This window comes from Sinocyclocheilus anshuiensis, unplaced genomic scaffold (genome assembly GCF_001515605.1).
Source record: "Sinocyclocheilus anshuiensis isolate Anshui unplaced genomic scaffold, SAMN03320099.WGS_v1.1 scaffold162, whole genome shotgun sequence".
NCBI lineage: Eukaryota > Metazoa > Chordata > Actinopteri > Cypriniformes > Cyprinidae > Sinocyclocheilus > Sinocyclocheilus anshuiensis.
In genome coordinates this window covers 911,848-932,940 of record NW_015542351.1, presented here as the reverse complement: position 1 = coordinate 932,940, position 21,093 = coordinate 911,848, and positions in this window count along the sequence as shown.

Sequence of the window (21,093 nt, the reverse complement as noted above, 5' to 3'; positions counted from 1 at the left end):
TAACTTTTTTTAAAGCGCTCTTGATGTTGTCTGTTAGACAAAGTGCTACACAGAGCTGCCATCATCTCATCGCATACCATTCCTGCGGTCTTCAATACCTCACTTAAACTCTTGTAAATGCATCAAGGTGTTTCTCGCTGGCATGCATGCATTCAGCTCGCCTGATTGACTGCTTCATACATCAAGGCTCACACACAAAAAGCCACGGGGGTCTTTGTGCGTCTGGTGCGGGACATTGGCAGCATTGAAAATTTAAATTTCCTTCTGAAAAGGCACGCAAACTCCCTCAAATCACAGAAAGTGACCAGGCTTTCAAAAAGCAACCATGTTTGCTTAATTTGGAATCGAACTCATTACAAGCATCCGGGCTTGATTTTGAATGAAAACACATTTCGTGTGCGAGACTCCTGCACTGGTGATGATGTCAAATCTCTCTCTCCTTCCAATTTTTAATTCTGATTGTTTCCTCTTTGTATTTTGCCCCTCTCAAGTGCTGAAAATAAATAAAGAAAAAAAAAATAGAGACCGCATCGAATTTTAATTAATTCGAATGAATATGCAAATTGCCTCGAATCCTCTGGATAATGTGGTCTTTTCAGTTTTATATGATTCAATATTTAGAAAAGGTGCGAGTGTGAAAGCAGCGGCGTGCAGGAAAAACACATCTTCCCCTGCGAACATAATCAGCACCTTATCCATCTGCAAAGCCACAGACAAAAGCCAAGCACTTCCTATGTCTTTATTTAACATGCGTTTGTGTGAATAGATGCTCTGTGGCATAAAGTGAGGCTACTTTAAATAATTTCATTTCTTTAAAGGAATAGTTCACCAAAAAAAAAAGAACATTTGCTGAAAAATTTCTCACCCTCAGGCCAGCCTGAAGATGTAAATGAGTTTGTTTCTTCATCAGAATCAGCAGTGAATGGGTGCCGTCAGAATGAGAGTCTAAACAGCTGATAAGAACATCACAATAATCCACAGCTAATCCACAAGTAATCCAGCCCATTCAGTCTTGTGAAGTGAAAAGCTGCGTGTTTGTAAGATCATTAATATGGACTTTTTCATTGAAGGAAGCGTTATTATGGACTGGAATTTTGTCCAGACACAACGGTTTAAAGTTACAAATTCACAAGATGGTAATTGATGGACAGGAGTCGTGTGAATTACTTGTGGATTATTGTGATGGTTTTATCAGATGTTTAGTCTCTCATTCTGACGGCACCCATTCACTGCAGGTCCACTGGTGAGCAAGTGATGTAACGGTAAATTTCCTCAATACCTGTTCCGATGAAGAAACAAAAAAAATCTTGGGATGAACTGAAGGTGAGTAAATTTCATTTTTGGGTGAACTATAACTTTAAATACAGTTCAGGATATATAATCTTAATTCCACTCGTCATAAAAGAGGCTTGTGTATAAGATCTGCACAGACACACGATTGATCGTTCTCTGAGTAATACCTCTTTTTGATTATCAGCTGCATTGAAGACATCAGGTAAAAGGGGTTCGCAGTGTGCATGAGATTTTCCAATTATTTATTTAATTTTTGTCTGCTTTTCACTCCCTCGCACTGGAAGCTTGAGGGACTGGAATGTTTATTACTTGTGGAGATAAGGGAACCTCTGAGGCCCCGGTGGTGCTTTCTGCTGCAGCAGAGGGGTGTGGGTTAATTTTTCTTCAATAAAGGGGGTAATTATTTCAGCTCGGATGGGGACTTTCACTCGAATTTCACTAGACAGGTTAAGAATTAACAAGCAGCTTTTGGGTTTGATTCGAGAGGAATGCATGACGAACTACGATGGTGTCTGTGCAAAGATTAAGAGGCCTGTGATCAAAGGCCAGTTATTCAAGCCTGACGGCATGTTAAATTTCCCTCCGTGGCATCACTAGGATAGAGAAAACGTTCTCTCGTGCACCCGTACCTCTGCAGGAAACAGGGTATTTAGTCTCGGGTTGAAGGAAATGTTGGGCAGCATGTATGTGTTAGCATGACTCAGTGGTGGTGTCTGGCGGTCCAGATTTGCCCTTGTTCTGCAGCAAGGGAGCAGTTGGTAGTCTGAGGAGGCAGAGTTTTCACAAGTAAGGTGTGAACAAACTGCAGTGAAGTGGAATTGTGGGTGTGTGTGTTGCTACTGTCGCCGGAGGTTATGTTAGGTGCAGAGATTGTTATTTAAGTACTTTTTCTTCCTACTTTACTCAGTTCGGAAGTGAAAAATGAACACACACAGAAAATACAGCAGAACGTGTTGGAATATGAATTTTGGTGCAGTCTCTGTGCCATGGTTAGGGCTGCATAATTGATTAAAAAAATATCTGATTGTTTGACTGCGGCTGGCCTGAACAAGCTTTAGAACCAAAGCAAAAAGCATTATTTTACATTTACAATAGTATGTGATGCACTTTATCAATTTCATTATGAGGTCAAAATGAGCCATTTGTGGAGAAATGCAATAAAAAAATAAAAAATAAAATGCTTCATGCTATTTTGGGAAAAAAAGTCTCAGCTTTCAAACGGTCAATTTTAGTATAAAAACAAATAATATGTTGTAGCTTTGCATGAGCATGAGTGAACAGGTCATCGAATAGCACAATATGTAGCCTTTCAAGTGTAAAGATTTTTTTTTTAAGTTGGTTCTTAAAAAAGGGAAATAAAAAGAAAAACCATGTATGAATAATCCAATATTTTTTTTTCTGTTCAGAGTACTAAAAAGATTTCACATTCAAAAATTTGCTTTTTTTATTATTATTTTTGATTTTCTATGACACACACACACACACACATACATATATATATATATATATATATATATATATATATACATATACATATCACAATGTCGTTTTTTTCCACTATTGTGCAGGCCTACTCTTTACTACTAGTTTTAGCGCCAAAAACATGAAAGAACATAGAGGAAGTTATTGTATGAATTACTAAAATGCAACATGACATTATATTTACATTGCATTAAAAGTTACAGTTACATTCATTTTAGGAAAGAGCATATTGTTGTTTGAATAAATATTCTAATTCTGTCAAAACAAACAGAGTTTAGTCTTTGAAGCTATTTTGGGAAAAAAAGTCTCAGCTTTCAAACGGTCAATTTTAGTATAAAAACAAATAATATGTTGTAGCTTTGCATGAGCATGAGTGAACAGGTCATCGAATAGCACAATATGTAGCCTTTCAAGTGTAAAGATTTTTTTTTTAAGTTGGTTCTTAAAAAAGGGAAATAAAAAGAAAAACCATGTATGAATAATCCAATATTTTTTTTTCTGTTCAGAGTACTAAAAAGATTTCACATTCAAAAATTTGCTTTTTTTATTATTATTTTTGATTTTCTATGACACACACACACACACACATACATATATATATATATATATATATATATATATATATACATATACATATCACAATGTCGTTTTTTTCCACTATTGTGCAGGCCTACTCTTTACTACTAGTTTTAGCGCCAAAAACATGAAAGAACATAGAGGAAGTTATTGTATGAATTACTAAAATGCAACATGACATTATATTTACATTGCATTAAAAGTTACAGTTACATTCATTTTAGGAAAGAGCATATTGTTGTTTGAATAAATATTCTAATTCTGTCAAAACAAACAGAGTTTAGTCTTTGAAGGCCATTTACAATATATATATATATATATATATATTATATAATTCGAAATTGGAGACTTTTCCTTTTTGTTTCCCTAGCATAAAACTTAAACAAAATGTTTTCTGAGAAATAATTACACAAATTACAGAGCAGATCACAAATAATTAGTGATTGCAGAATGCTGTGATTGGCCAATCAGAATCCAGTATTCTGGAGCTTCGCAATATTAACTCTACCCACTACTCTTTTTAAACACAGACACACAGATCACTCAAAATGTCAACATTTACTTTCATAAACACACCACAAAAGCACATATATCCAGGCAGTGTCTCGGGAGAGTAGATATTTATACAACCATTAATCACACACAGGAGTTAGTCTCCCACTGCAACTACCCACCGCTCTGACGTCGTCCAGATCACCTCGTCTTTAATTAATGAATGCTGCTAATTGATTCAGAACCAATCAACAAATCATTTGCATAACAACGAGAACAACATGATTGATTACTCATTGAAGGTCCTGTGTGTTATCCTAATGTCCCATTTGGAGCTTTCCTTCTTCACATAGAGTTCAGCCAGGCATGCTAGCCAAGTGCCAATTACCAGCCAGGCTTTATGAGGATATGAAAATAAAAGAGGTGACGATAAGAAAATATGGTTAACCAAAAACAGAGGGCGGCTTCACAAGTGAGTTATGCCGCTCTGAAAATGAGCAATCATGCTTGATTTTGTGTGAGTCAATAGGTCATCGTCACTGTAGCTATATTTTAAATTCTCTTTTACCTCCCCATTCACTCTTCCACACCTAACTTTGCAACACGGAAGTAATCTATTTTATGTGAATGTTCAAGAGTTCTGTTTTAGCTGCTGTAGGTAAATAAGAACAGCAAAGTTCAGTAAACGGTAAAACTATTTGCACTACAAACCTGTGTTCATCTTTATGATAGATGAAACTAATATAATAACAACTGCCAGTTTGCAATATCAAGCAGCATAACGTACTGTTTTTGTTCAGCTAAGGTAGCTAGAAGCCAATGAAACAGGAAGCCTCGCACATTCAAAATGGCCGCACCCGCTCTTACGCTAAAAACATGGTGAATAGCTTCACTAGATTAGATTAGATTCACCAGCTTAGTCTAGTAGCCATGCAGCTAACCTAACTACATTTGCAGTAGTTTACTGTGTGAGACTAGTTCAGCTGTTTTCATTTAACTTTTCAGTAGTGCTGTCAAAATTAGCACGTTAACGCAGGCGATACATTTTTTTCAGTTTAACGTATTAAAAATATTTAACGCAATTAACGCAGGGGTGGAGCTAGGTTTGGCCACCCCTCTTGCAACTGCTGCTTCTGTGTTTTTTTATTTTTTGACAAGAATTTCATTTATTTAGCAGAACGTCTTTACGACCACTTAAAACAAGAGACTTTTCAGTCATGCCACTCCAACGTCGCCTCAGCGCCAGGCGCTAGTCAAACGAGCGTGGAAAAGGTACAGGTGAGGTGGGAGCTTCAGTAGAACAATAGTGAAGTGCGATCAGATGAGATGTTGTCAGGCCATATGTCAGTAAAAATGAATTTTCCTGTCCTGTCAGCCGTTATACTGTGCTCGTAGCCAGAGCCGATCCTCCCTATATGCAAAATACGCAAGCTGCGTAGGGCCCCCGAAATACCAGGCGGCCCCCTTGCTCTCAAAGATGATTTAATTTTAGTTTTGTTTTTGAATTTGGCCAGCGGTTATGAAAACATGAATGATCATTTCTTTTAATGTGGTGCGCTGTCGCCCTTTCTACGTAAAAATCAGTCAAATCATGTAATGTGAATTTCATACAGTCTTGCTCGAGACTAAAAAAAACGTGTTGAAAGCATACCGAGCCGTGGAAGAGACACTGTTTCTCAAGCGCTTTCCACGAGCACGATTCGAGATGGAGTGAAACACAGACAAATACGTTTCATTCATTCGTGCTTGTAGTACATGCTCTTCAATTGCACGCACAAATATGCTGACTCGTGCTGTTTATCATTTCATATTAAAGCGCAAAAGAAACTACGAGCATGCAATTACATAGTTATATTGTCACTTAAGTCATGAAGTTACCAAAAAGGTGATTAAAGCTGCCTTAAAACTGTGCATGTAAGTTAATTTTAGTTTTGTTTTTGAATTTGGCCAGCGGTTATGAAAACATGAATGATCATTTCTTTTAATGTGGTGCGCTGTCGCCCTTTCTACGTAAAAATCAGTCAAATCATGTAATGTGAATTTCATACAGTCTTGCTCGAGACTAAAAAAAACGTGTTGAAAGCATACCGAGCCGTGGAAGAGACACTGTTTCTCAAGCGCTTTCCACGAGCACGATTCGAGATGGAGTGAAACACAGACAAATACGTTTCATTCATTCGTTCATAACCACTCATACCCCACTCCACTCCACTCCCCATCCCCACCGCCCCCGGCCTCCCACCGACACAGTTTTGCGTAGGGCCCCCAGAAGTCTAGGATCAGCACTGCTTGTAGTACATGCTCTTCAATTGCACGCACAAATATGCTGACTCGTGCTGTTTATTAGCATTTGTTATTTATGAGTGACATTTAAGAACATGTCTCTGAAATGCAGTGGTTTGGACAACTGCCCTGGAGCAGCCCAGCACTGTCTCCCTCATCTAACACACCCGATTCAACTCGTCAACTCATGAGTAGAGACTTTAAGACCTGGGGCCGGTTGCATAAACCACTTAGAATAGTCTTAAAAAGTCATACATTTTTTTTTCTTTATGGTCATTACTTTTTAAAGTTATTTGAGAAAAGGGAGAATGGTCTAATTTGAATCCAAAAATAAGTCTGATTAACTCTTGGCTAGCTACTAGTTGATGAAAATAGCTCTTAAGACAGTCTTAACATAGTGGCTATTTATGCAACTGGCCCCTGAAGTGGGACAGAAAAGGTCAATAATTGGAGAGAAAATACGATGGGTGCACATCTGCGTCATATTCATGAGCGGTAGCTCTTAAAGCAGCCAAAATAAACCAATAACCCAGCTGCTGTGATGTCTGTTAATCAAAGAACAAAAGAAAAAAGAGGAAATTAATAACTTTTGTAGCTTTAAGGATTCATCTGTATTTAATTTAGAATTTAGTGTTTAATAACTTTATTCAATTTCTGTATATGTCCTACTTGCTGAAGGACACAGGTAAATATGGCATTTATTATAATGGGTTTATATGAGGATTGTTTTAATTTCACTTAAATTAGAAGTTATTCTTTTAATGGCTAATAAATGTTAAATGTTAAAACGTATAGCTCTCAAATATACTGTAATGTTGAATGCCTATAGTCAGTGGTTAAATATTAGGGGGGAAAAAACAAACAATTTCATAGAAACATCAGTAGTATTGGTGGATGACATTAAACAAATATTAAAAATATACTGTCTTTATGTTGTTTCTACATTAATTTGAAGATTGAATGCGAAATTATTGCAATATAAAATTATATTTAAAAACGTTAATGTTAGGTGAGATTAATTGCGATTCATTTCAGACAAAATGTGCGATTAATTATTATTTTTTAAATCGATTGACAGCACTACTTTTCAGTAACAAGCTACTTCATCCAATGTGTAGCCGATCCCTATATTTCTATTTTTAGGTACTATCAAACGCACTCCCCTCAACTGTCGTCTTTCTCTCTGTATACTAAATTCTAGTGAATTTATCTCATGTAGTGTTGAAAATCTGAGTTATTCTAGTGAATCGGTGTGGACTGAACACATTGTGTTCTTATTGTGGAAAGTTCAGATTCATTCTAATGAATCGGTTAAGCCAAAGTGCAATTTATTCTAGAGAACTGGTTTGTTTGCATGAATAATGTCATGAACAGATAAAAAAAAAAAAATCACCAATGCTTGGGGGTGGCGTGTCAAAAATGTATTTACTCTGAAAAATGGCATAAGGTCATTCCCAGAAGTTTCTATGACACATGATTCTATTTTATATCAATTTTGTTCATAGGCGGAGCATGTGTAAGGCTGGCCACAGCGAGTTGGGGCAAAAATGCCACTAAATTGGACAAAAATGCCCCTGCACAAACAAATTAAATCTATTACGACTGTTGCTAACAAAATGAAAATGAATAGAAAGTGTCGATTGCGGCATTACATTAAGATCTGCTCATGTTGCACCGCATTTCATTTTAGACGTTTTTACAGTGTTGCGCATTATAACCAATCACAGACGATTCTGTTGAGCTTAGGAATGCAATGGCCAATCAGAGGCGTTCAGACGAGTCATCGCTGAAACTCATCAGTTTTGAGTGCGCGCGCGTTCGTAATTTTAAGTTACTTAGTTAATGTTTATTGCATTATTTTAGTGTCATGTTACCCTGATGGTGTTTTGTCTGATGGGTGATGTGCCCTACCATCCCTGAACCCTATTGTACCACACCCTACTCCACATTCGTAAAGTTCTTATAGTGAATGTGTTTTCTAAAGTCTCATTAAAAATAGACTTCTATAATATTAGTACATTTGAAAACTCTGACTTTAATATTCTGTATGAAGATTATTTGTTTGTTTTGCTTATCCTTTTAAAAAATATATATTCTATTCTGCTTCTGTGTAAGCATGCACAGGGTTACACAACTACACAGACTCTATCCGTTCAGCACATATTTAGCACTAATGCTCTTTGTGTGGGACAAGGTGATGTGACGGGATGGTTTTGCTCCTATCTCATCGCATACATCAGATCCTTTCCTGTGCCGAGTTCTCATCTTCTCAGTCATTTCTCTCCTTATCTGTGGTGCCGGACAGCATTAAAGTGATTAAAGATGAGATGTCCCCATCATGGGCCAGACATACAGCATTAGCAGTTTATGAACATCATCTCTCTGCCCTGATCCACAAAAGCCTGACTTCTCATTGAAATTGGTGTATCCTCTGGGGGAGCTGATAAGAGAGCACATCATATTCCTCACAATTCATTGATTTCATTTAGGATTTATTAACCAGCCACCTCCTTTTTAAGTGTCCGGGTCTCAGACGAGTGTGTCAGGGGTGCATAGATTATAGTTTCCCTCAATACCCAGGTGATTTTAGATACGCTTTCAATGGTGGGTCCTCTGTGATTTGACCACCGACTGTCGCTTATATTAACACGACAGGTTTTGATTGGGGATTGAAAGAAGGAGAACAGACAGGAGGGTAACCTTTAGTTGGATTAGAGGATTTCTGTGTGGTATAGGGATAGGGCATGTTTATGGTACTCTGATGTTGTACTGTTTTGGTCAAACCATTGATTTTTCTTGCTTTGAATTTCAGTGGAAAGCTGGTTGAAGATAAAAGACTTTTTAACGAACTGAGGGGATTAACTGGTTATCAGTGCAGGAGTTGGATTCCCTTTGGCTCCGGGAAAGATGGGGCCAGAGGCTCTGAGACCCTCGCTGGGGATTTGGAGTCGTGGGGTCTCCTGTTTACTTAATATACAGGATTGGTCATGGTGCTAAACTCATACCAATGGGATCATAGAACATTTTTCTCACTGACCTGGTCACAAGATTTCATCTTCTTCACAATCATATTGTGGTCTTTCATTGAAAAGAGTCATTGTTCGGGTACGTGTTTAGTTAGGCCCTTAATAAATATACAAAAAAAAGATTTATTTAAAGGTTCTTCACTCATACTCAAAATTCTATTTAGAACCATATTGTCCTGAAGAACCATTTTATGCTAAAATTGTTATTTCTGTTAGAGTTTAGGGTTCTTTTTTCCCGCTTTTGGTTACAGTCTTTCAAAGCCACCTCATTATTGACTTTCTAGAGCTCAAACACCCAACTACGTTACATACTCTCAACAGGTACTTGATATCCTTCTTGACATTTCTATAAATTCACTTTCAAATTGTAACTGGTTTACTAACAGTCTACAGGTAGTGTTTCTTTACAAAGTGATATCGCCAGTTATGGCCAGGCATACATATACACTATTTTTATTAGTTTTTTTCAGATCTGTGTGAACGGGAATCATTTTGACAATGTTGTCATCTGTATGAAGAACTTTTCAAAAACGCAAAGGAAAAACTTTTACATTTTTAGTACATTGTTGTGTAAAGGTACCCTAAATTTATTATCTATATTGTCGGAGTTGTCATTTATCACACGGTTTATGCATAAACATGGCCAGTCACAAAAACATTAAAGCTATATCATGACTTTTTTTAAATAATTTTTTCCTTTAACATTGCTACTTTTGGCCTTCATGAACATATTTGCTTTTACTTAAACAAGAGATGGGTAACACTTTAGAATACTATTCTGTCGTTAATGAATAACTACATAGGAATTCAAGATTCAAGATTTTTGATTTGTCACATAAATAAATGAATAAATGACTAATGCACTAATAAAATTCTAGTAACTACTATTAACTAACAAGAAACTCTGATTAATGATTAGGGTTCTTTTTTCCCGCTTTTGGTTACAGTCTTTCAAAGCCACCTCATTATTGACTTTCTAGAGCTCAAACACCCAACTACGTTACATACTCTCAACAGGTACTTGATATCCTTCTTGACATTTCTATAAATTCACTTTCAAATTGTAACTGGTTTACTAACAGTCTACAGGTAGTGTTTCTTTACAAAGTGATATCGCCAGTTATGGCCAGGCATACATATACACTATTTTTATTAGTTTTTTTCAGATCTGTGTGAACGGGAATCATTTTGACAATGTTGTCATCTGTATGAAGAACTTTTCAAAAACGCAAAGGAAAAACTTTTACATTTTTAGTACATTGTTGTGTAAAGGTACCCTAAATTTATTATCTATATTGTCGGAGTTGTCATTTATCACACGGTTTATGCATAAACATGGCCAGTCACAAAAACATTAAAGCTATATCATGACTTTTTTTAAATAATTTTTTCCTTTAACATTGCTACTTTTGGCCTTCATGAACATATTTGCTTTTACTTAAACAAGAGATGGGTAACACTTTAGAATACTATTCTGTCGTTAATGAATAACTACATAGGAATTCAAGATTCAAGATTTTTTATTTGTCACATAAATAAATGAATAAATGACTAATGCACTAATAACATTCTAGTAACTACTATTAACTAACAAGAAACTCTGATTAATGATTTAGTAAGTAATAGCGCTCAACTGAAAGTGGTGGTTCACTATTAGCTAATCAGTAATTACTGTTTTTTCATATATCCAAGAGAACTACTAAGAGCTACTATACTGGTTCATAATTAATGTGAATTATGCATAATGTATAATTAATTCTAAAGTGAAGACCATGGTAACCCACTAGTAGTGACTCAAGTATTACCAAATCCTTCTAAATGAATTACTGATTATTTGGATCAGTATTCTAAAGTGCAAAGCATGATAACTCCCTGATATTGACTGACGTCATTGTAAGCTTTTGAGATATATGTAAGGTCTTTGATAGTAATGACTGAAGTGTTACTACACTCTAAAGGAATTACTAATTATTTGGATCAGTATTCAAGGGTGAAGTTCTCTGTAACCTACTAGTAATGACTCAAGTGTTGCCAAATCTAGCAAAAATAATTACTATCCAGAATCTTACAAAAACCTCAAAAGCTTACAATGATTTCAGTAATTACTAGAGAGTTATCGTGTTATTCACTTTAGAATACTGATCCAAGTATTTAGTAGTTCCTTCTGAAGAATTTGGTAATACTTGAGTAATTACTAGTGGGTTACCATGACCTTCACGTTGGAATGAATTATTCATTTAAAATTTAGAATCAGTTATTAATAATCATACATTATGCATTATTCATATTAATTATGAACCTGTTTACAGTAGCTCTTAGTTGTTCTTGGGGAGATATGGAAAAAATAGTAGTTCCTGAATAACTAATAGTGAACTACCACATTAGATTAAGCACTATTACTTACTAATTCATTAATCAGAGTTTCTTGTTAGCAGTGTTGGGCAAGTTACTCTGAAAATTTAATCAAATGACTGATTACTGATTACTCCTTTTATGCATTCTGTCAGCAATGTAACGCGGCAGTAACATATAGAGACCTCGGCTTGTAACTATACTCTAATTACTATTTTGAAAATTATAACGTGTTAAATTACTTCGTTACTAAAAAAGTAATCAAATTACAGTAACGCGTTACTAAGTAATGCATTACTGCCCAACACTGCTTGTTAGTTACTAGTAGTTACTAGAGTGCTAATATTGTGTTACACATGTGTTCTTGTGTAGTTATTCATTAATGACGGAACAGTATTTTTAAGTATTACCAAGAGATGCACTGTGTATCTAAACTCATTTGTATTTCTATCCAGACAGTTGCTGTCACACCCAACAAACCTCATCATATGCCGAGAGAAACTACCACTCAAAATACATGCAATGATGAACATAAAGACAAACAGAAGATTGTAGAGATATTGCACTGAAACATGCTCTTTTGTAATAGTTGCATGTTAGTCCCTCAGTGTGAAAAGATGGATCTCAAAATCATACAGTCATTGTTGGAAAGGGTTCAAATATGCAAAAGATGCTGGAAAACCAAAGAATCTGTGGGACCTGGAGAATTTGTCTGAAGAACGGCGGGCAGTTTAACTGTTCAGGACCAACAAGACACTCATGAACAACTATCACAAAACAAAAACAAAAACAAACAAACAAACAAAAAACCCGCTGTGGATCATCCAGCTAACAACACAGTATTAAGAAACAAGTTTATGTAAACTTTTGAACTGGGTCGTTTTTATAAATTCAACTATTATTTTCTTTTGTGGATTACATGCAAATGTCTTTTATGTGAAATATCTTATTCAGGTCAGTACTAAAATAAAAATAACATGCATTTTGTATGATCCCTCTTATTTTGGTAAATTAATTAACGTTTTGCAGATACTGCAAAGTGTATGTAAAATGTTGACCACTGTTACGGGACTGACGAGACGTGAGACATGCGGATCCATGTGCAAGGCTTTATTTACAAAGGCGTGGTCAATAAACAGGCAAGGGTCAGATAACACAGGTATATCACACGCAAGACAAAGAATATTTCTAGGGCTAGCGTTCGCCTTCGATAGGCAAACAGTATCCAGAGGGCTTGACAAGAGGGGTAATCCAATAACACGAGCAATAGTCCAGGCGAGGTGCGAACGCAGTCCGAAACAGCAAGACAAAGGGTTAATCCAAGAAACACAGGCAGAAGGTCAGGAAACAGACAACAAGGCAACACGAAGTGGCTAGACTAAGACTAAAACTAGAACTGGGAACTAGGACCGGGAACTAGGAATGGCTCCGTAATGTAGCTATCGCTAGAAGAATGATATGCGCTAAACAATACTCGGCAGTTTGAGAAGGATCTGAGTGAGTGTAATATAGTGTGTGTGTGATTGGTTACAGCTGTGTGCAATCAGTGCAATGGATGATGGGAAATGTAGTCCGTGGTGACGTGTAACAGTCTGTGTAGTGAGAGAGTCAATATGATGGACGAGTGACCTCTGGTGGCGATCGGACGGAAGTCCATGGACAGGATTCGTAACAACCACAACTGTATGTCAATAAAAATAAACTTGCTGTCATTTTATTATTATTATTTATTTATTTATTTTGGTAAATGTAAAATCTTAAAAGAGGCTACAAGGTAATATGAGACCATGATAGAGAGGTTAAGCATAATATTAATAAAGAATGTTAAAAAAAATATGTGTACCCAAGAAATACCCAATACTAATGAAAATAAGCTATATTAAAAAGGATCTTTATAGCACTTTCAATTCATGGTTCTCTATGGAATCTAAAAATCTCTCTATGGCACCAAAAAGGCTTCTGCTAATGCTACATAAGTACCCTAATCAAGCACATTTTAAAAAATAAAGGTTTTTATTGCTATTGATGATACCATGAAGATCATTAACATCTATGGAAACTTTCCATTGGACAAAAGGTTCTTCATAGTGGAAAAAAAGTTCCTTTAGATTATTGAAGTGTTCTTACAGTAATGCTTAGAAAAAAATGATGTTTTCCTCAGTTTAATTCAAACAGTCACATTCTTTATAAAGAATAAAATGTGCTTTCCAGAGGCCACGAAGCTGCTATAATTGTGTTTGATGCTTAGATCCCGCTGACCTGGAGTGTGCACTGTTGTTGGCTGCAGTGACCAGAAAAGCACTATTGAGAAAAGCACTTCTGAATGCTTCACTTCATAGAGGACATTCCCTATGTAGCGAGGATTGGGAAAAGGCATCTTTTTCCTTTTGTTACGCCAATAGTGTTATCATTTTCATGGAAATGTGTCACTGTGCCTGATTTTGTGTTTCGAGTGTTTTCTGCTCTAAATAAAACAGTATTTGTTATGGCATAATAGAAAACAGGTACAACACATTAGTTGAGATGTTATTGATATCTCATGCTGTTGCCGGCTTTGCTTGCATTCTCACATACATATTTTATATTCACAACACATAGACAACACCGACTGGCTGGAATGGAAATTCATGTCACATCAGATGTGTCATTTACAACTAATGCAACACAGATTGTAAATTACAGTGGGTATATTTTATTTTTTCACATTTTTTTTCAGATGATTTCCATTTTGCGTGTGTTCATGTGATTTATCTAGATCAGTGATGCAGTTGTATAGCATACATACAGTTTGTTTTAGAACTTTTTATGCATTTGTATTTGGCTTGTTGACATTTTATCATTTCATGCTTTCCCTCAAATTGAACCCATGACCTTGGAGTTGCCAGTGTCATGCTCTACACTTTGAGCTACAGAAAGGCTGGGCTGTGAAAACAAGAGACAAGAATAGCAACGTTTTTACAATTTGTGTTACCTAAACATGCTTTATTTACTTTATAATGTTAGAAGTTACTCAGTTTTGCAGTTTTCTTCTTGTACCCAATTTAGTCAGAAACAATTTTGTAAGAAAATGTCTTCTATAATTTAATTTAAGAGTACATTTCATTCACGTATAAGACAAAGTGCAGCTATTGCATCCCTAAAAACTAACTCTCTGTCGACCATCAGTCAACTCTTATTCAATTAAAAAAGACAGTAATCAAGTACAATTAGCAGCTTTAAAAAGGGAAATCTAATTAGCGAGTCCAGTCCTAGTTAACTATGTACTATAAGTAGCCTCAGGCACAATTAGCTTGATTTTCAAAACATGTAGAGTAAACAAATCCATGAAATATGTAAAAGTAATGAAAAGAAAAACGTTTTATTTATTTATTTTCATACATTTGAAACTTGCAAGTGCTCAAAGGCATGGATGTAATGGATATCATAGTGCTGCGTTGATGGACATTTCCCATGAATTAACTGGTTCTTTGGCATCGGTTGTAGTGTGTAACATGAAACTAGCCACTAATTATTTGGTCGGCTAATTAGATAAAATGAGCAATTCAATTTCAGCTATCAATTCTATTTTCATTACAGTAAATCGACAAATTATAGAAGCACAATAGGGAGCTTTTCCAAACCACACTGTTGGCAAAGTGACTGCCTTTGTATTAGATAGATAGATAGATAGATAGATATATAGATAGATAGATAGACAGACAGACAGACAGACAGACAGATAGATAGATAGATAGATAGATAGATAGAAATAGTCAGATGATAGATAGATATAGACAGACAAACAGACAGACAGACAGACAGACAGACAGATAGATAGATAGATGTTGTTCATACACTAATTTCATTCTCATTTTGATGATAAAGTGGTAACTTGATTGTTTTTTTCATATGTTTTAACAGAAAATCATATGCTATAATTGAAAAATGCTTGATGACATAACGTAATAGTGAGCCATGAATTCTTTGGTTTTTCTTTCACAAAAGCATCAATTGCCGTGTGGAACATGAAGCCAGTCACATGAAACTAATTATGTGGTTGGCTTATTCAGTAAAATGACTAGCAAAAATCAATTACAGTTATCAATTCTCTTTTATTAAATCATCAAAATGTGGAAGTGTAATTGAAAATCGTGAGCTTTTCCAAACTACATTGTCAGCAGGATGACTAGCAGCCTTTACTGAGATAGAGAGATAAACAGAAAGGTGTACAGACATGGCAGGTTGAATTATAATATTGTATAATATGGTCTAGTGTATATCTCTTGACTTTCTAACCTGACCTTTAGGTCATGGAGTGCATTTTTTTCACATATGTGTACAGATATATAGAAATACACTCACAGCCTGCAGGTTGTTTAGGAGCAAACATCAGCACACAAGGGCCATGTGTGTGTGTGTGTGTGCCATATGTGTGTGTGTTCATGCATTTCACACTCATTTCTAGCAGCTTTTTTTGAAAGTCAGCACTGTTCCACTAAATCTCGTATATCGTTTTTCCTTAGCTGCTATTAACCACAATATTAGGTCATATTGTTTCCTCAGAAGCTCACTCCAAAATCTGTCGGAAGAATATTAATATGTTTCATCAAATACATATTAGCCAGACGTGTCCTGTGCTCCCAGTGCCAGCACCACCGAGGCTTTCATGGGTGAATGAAAACAATCCATTTAAGACTTTCCTACGTTTCAAAAACACACTAGTGCTTTTCTTTTTCATTCGCATATTTCACCAGCTGTTTTTCTTCAGGTCTTGGCAGAATATTCAACTGTTCTAAAGAGGTCTAATCATGCCTGCGCTTGTTCCAGTCTGTCACAGAAACGGATTATTGTTAAGAAAACCTTCCTCTGACTATAGTCACATTTATACTCGGTGCAAACATTGAAAAGCTAGCGTTCTTTTCGTTGAATTAACGAGAGAATGTGTTGGCAGCTCTAACAAACTGAAGAAAGATACTTGCTATTGAACAAGGACACTTTTCTCCACTGTGTTTAATTATGTTTTAGAAGGCATAGATGAATGTTCAGTCATTGCAATTGTAGGAAGATTCATTCAAATGGCTAAAATGGGTAAAAAAATAACAACAACCATATGGTAAGATTAAACTATCACACAAATTAATCCATTTTAGCGTTCCTTTAAAACTAGATCTTGGCAAAATATGAATGAACATAATGTCAAGCTATTATAAACTGATAGTTCACCAAAAATGAATAATTCTTTCAGAATTTATTCACCCTCATATCATTTCCAAACCTGTATGACTTTCGTACTGCTGTGGAGCATAAAAGTTATTTTAAGAAATGTCTGTTTTTATGACCATACAAGTCAATGAGAAAAATGTTGCCAGCATTCTTCAAAATATTATGTTTTGTTTTTTGCAGAAGAAAGTAAGAAGTACAGGTACATTTTTTGAAACTATGTAATTGGGCAATATTTTAATCATCTTTGAAATGATAAACAAAAAATATACAGTAATTCAGCTAAAAATTGTATTTATTCAGCATAGGAAAATATGGATATTGATTTGGTTGATTGGATCAACCTTAATACATTAATACACAAACAATCACATTAATAAAACAACACTCTAATTTAGTGAATTAGAAATTGTGCTAAACAGCATTTAACAAAAGATGTGTTTCTCTACAAAAACAAAAAAGGTCAAAAAGGTCAATTTTGCACAGATTTATTTTATGCAACAGAGATTGTTTATATGAGTCGTTGATTTTTTTTTTTTTTTACTTGTCAAATTAAATGTTAAGTTGAAAAGAGACATTCAGTAAAGTCAAACAACTAACCTAAGCCTACACTTCTGGTTTTATTATTAGGGGTGCAGACCATTAAATCTGAAACCCTATTGTAATTGTAAAGACTTTTATTATCCTTATTATTGTTTTTGATTGTGCAGACCAAAACTGTAAGGACCTGAACCATAGAGACCTGAAACTTGGTAGTACTACTGTTCGCTACTCAGATCCAAACACTCACCCCAGTTGGCCTATAGGGGGCGCTACAGGGGTGATCCATGTCACGAAATCGCTCATAACTTCTAAACCGTTTGTATTAGACTCAAGTGTCTTATATCCATGGCTCAACACAAACAAAATGGTTATCTCCAATTTCATTTCTGTCATGAAAATGTTTCCGCCATTTTGATTTTTTTTTTTGCAAAACCTACTTTTCTGAACTAGTTATTATTAGTATCATTATTATTATTTCTTCATAAAGCTGTTTATGAATTTTTATCTGAGGCATTTGGTCCCCACAAAGACGATAAAAGCTCTTTTCTTTTTCTCTCTCTCACTCACACGTGTATATTGTATTTGTATCTGCATCATAAGCTGCTTTTTTTGTGTGGCATTTAGCTCAGGCAGTGACAGGTCTGACTTTCATAGTAATTATTAGTTTGGCTGTTCTAACCTGAGCCTTTATCTGCCCATTTCAATGTGGGCCTTCTTGTGCTCTATAGGTCATATCTTAAAATAATCACCTCCTGAGTCTTTTGTATAGAATACCATTTCTCATCTGTCTGTTGCCTAGAGACATAAACTTCAAAGAGCAAAGATAACGGCCTTTTTTGAACCATTTAAAAAGTGGTATGTCGTTTGTGCTGTCACTACAAAACACATTTGTTAGTCAGTGTTCGGTTAGCAGTTTTCCCAGCATATTTTACGAACATTAACACCCACCCCAGCCTTGCTCTTTGTCTTGTTTGTGAGATTGTGTTGGTCTTATGGATAAACCCACATGTTTCTGTAGGTGTTTATTTTACATATGTTCAGTGATTAGGATTCTGTGCATGCGTCGGGTTGCTCTTGATTGCATATGTCTTCATGGTTGTTGTTGTTGTTTTATTGGCATGTTCTGAGCAGGCGTACATTAAACACATTAGACACACTTGAGACCACCTACTCATATGCACTCTTTGCCCACCAGAGAGCCATCTAGCGAAATGATGGAACAGATACATGCCTCTCTCTTGTTCTCATTTTCATGTTCTTATGATCAAGATCATAAATAATACACTTTATTTTTATCTTCAAAATCTGAGAGGGACTGAACATGGCGAAACCAGATATTGTTGCCTGTTTATTTGCTTCATGTTCAATTTGTTCTCTGTTCCTCTGTAAGAAACATTCTCATATCCTTATATGTCACTGAGAGGACGGATATCTGCAAATGTCATCATATGACATATCTATCTTTCTTTGATGGTCATAACGGCTCAAGAGTGGCCTCTGGAGTTGCGGATGTATGGAAGAAACATCACAAGAGAGTGTTTTGCCGCTCATCAAACAGGAATGATCATGGAAATAGACATGAATAAACATGAGAATCCATCAATGTTTCTCTAAATATGCACACTTGAGGACTAAATGGTTCCAGTGGACATTGTTTGACATGGAAAATTTACCAGAGCTCACATGACGAATTATGCGCTGCTGCTGTATTACATTCTTAAACTCCTAAGTCACGTTTTGATTTGTGTTTTTATTTAGCATGTTTTGATTTGTACCCCTGACGCCAATTTATTTTTTACTATTGCTGGAACATTTCTAAAACAGTGATATACATTATAATATTGAAGCTGAAGCATTATACGTTTAGAGTGATATATACAATATGCAGTTAAATGTAAAAAAAAAATGTAAACAAACAAGCCTTGGGAGCGGGGTGGGGATCATGTGCGCATCATACTTTATGGAAAGAACCTTTTTGGGTGTAATACTAGTAATTTACAGTTTGCTGTTGGGCTCAAATGCTTTTCCCCATGATATCCAATACCATTTAAAAGTTTTAGATCGGTAAGATTTTGTAAGTGTTTTTTTTTCTCTCTTCACATTACCAAGGCTGCATTTATTTGATCCAAAATACAGCAAAAACAATTTTTACTATTTGAATATATTTGAAATGTGATTTATTCCTGTGTTGTCAAAGCTGAATTTTCAGCATCATAACTCCAGTCTTCAGTGTCACATGATCCTTCAGAAATCATTCTAATATGCTGATATACACACACACACATACATTATGCAGATTTTCTTAGTTACTTAGTTGGCAGTTGCATATTGCTGTTTTTTAAGTGTAATTTGATTTGGTCTCTGCTTAATGTGCAGGTATTTTACTCTTACAAGCTTAGTTCACAGGTTATTGTCTGTGTTTTTTAAATTTCTAATAAAAGAAAAGCAAATGATTATGATACTGAAGGTGGGGGATTTTATTGTAGACATGGAGCACTATCTCTCACTAGCGATCGCATGATTTACACACTGCCAGAAATAACGGCAGTAATTAAGAGCACCTTACACACACACGTGCATACACACGGCTCTGTGCCTGCTCGCGAGATCACTCCTGAGCTGCTTTTTACCTTCCCTCAGTAATGGTCTCTGGGCGACAGTATCGTCAGGATTGTTGACTGAAATGAGAGCGTATTGTCCAGCAGGGGAGTGATCTGATGTGAGTTGATGGTTGGATCTGAATAATTTAACACATATGGGAACCGTAGAATGAACAGCCACTCACATCATAGAGTAATGCTGTGCTCTCCTCTAACACACACACACACACACACACACACACACACAAAAATACAGTATGACCCCTGCAGTTTCAGTGCACCATGTTTTATGGCAGAGGCTCAAGCTATTAGTTCTGTCTCTGTAAGCTAGGCTTTCAGCTTGGGCTGCCGTTCGATTAAAACTGTCAATCAAATTGCATGATGTACTGATTAATTGCCAAAATTAATTGCAATTAATCATACTAAAATGCATTAAATCAACAGACCTACTCTTTGCATGCATTTACTGTACACTGAAAAAAAGTGCTACTGTTAACTTAAAGAGCTATTTTACCTGATTTAGCCCATAAAAAGTTGGCTTTGTTGGTGTATATCAATGAATTTAGGTTGATTCAATCATATTAAATGATATTTTGAGTTGAATAAAAGCATAATAGCAATTTTTTTCAAGTCTCTGAATTCTCTGCTTTGTCCCTTCAGCTTCCCTCTAGTCATATTTTCAAGGTGAGCCTGTTAGGTGCTCCTGATTAACTTGGTTTTGGTAAGGCATCCTGGCAGGATTCCTCTTACACCTGGAGGTAAGCACGTCCTGTCCCTAGTCAAACTGTCAGACCATGAAGGAGAGGTGGAAACAGAAGGAGAGAGACATGAGAAATAGAAAAGGGCACTCCCTTTTCTATTTCTCAGGTCCCTCTCCTTTATGGCACCACTTTTCTCCCTTCTCCCTCCATGTGTTCTGTCCTAAAGCTGCTCTGTACAAACCACACCACAGAATCCAATAAGAACAGTCTATGTTTTAAAAATAGCATAGTACAATTGCACCATTCTACATATACATGCTGTGCACATTATGCAAATTTTCTTTATGCATGGAATACCCGCTGTGCTGTATGCCATAATGCAGTCTGCTCAGCTTGACCTTTTATCTGCAGAATGATGAATGATCTGGAAATCCAAATTTGTGTTAAAACTATATATATATATATATATATCAATGAAAATAAAACATTTAAAATGAATGATTTTTCTCTTTTATAAGTAAAGATTCCAACGAGCTGTTTAACAGT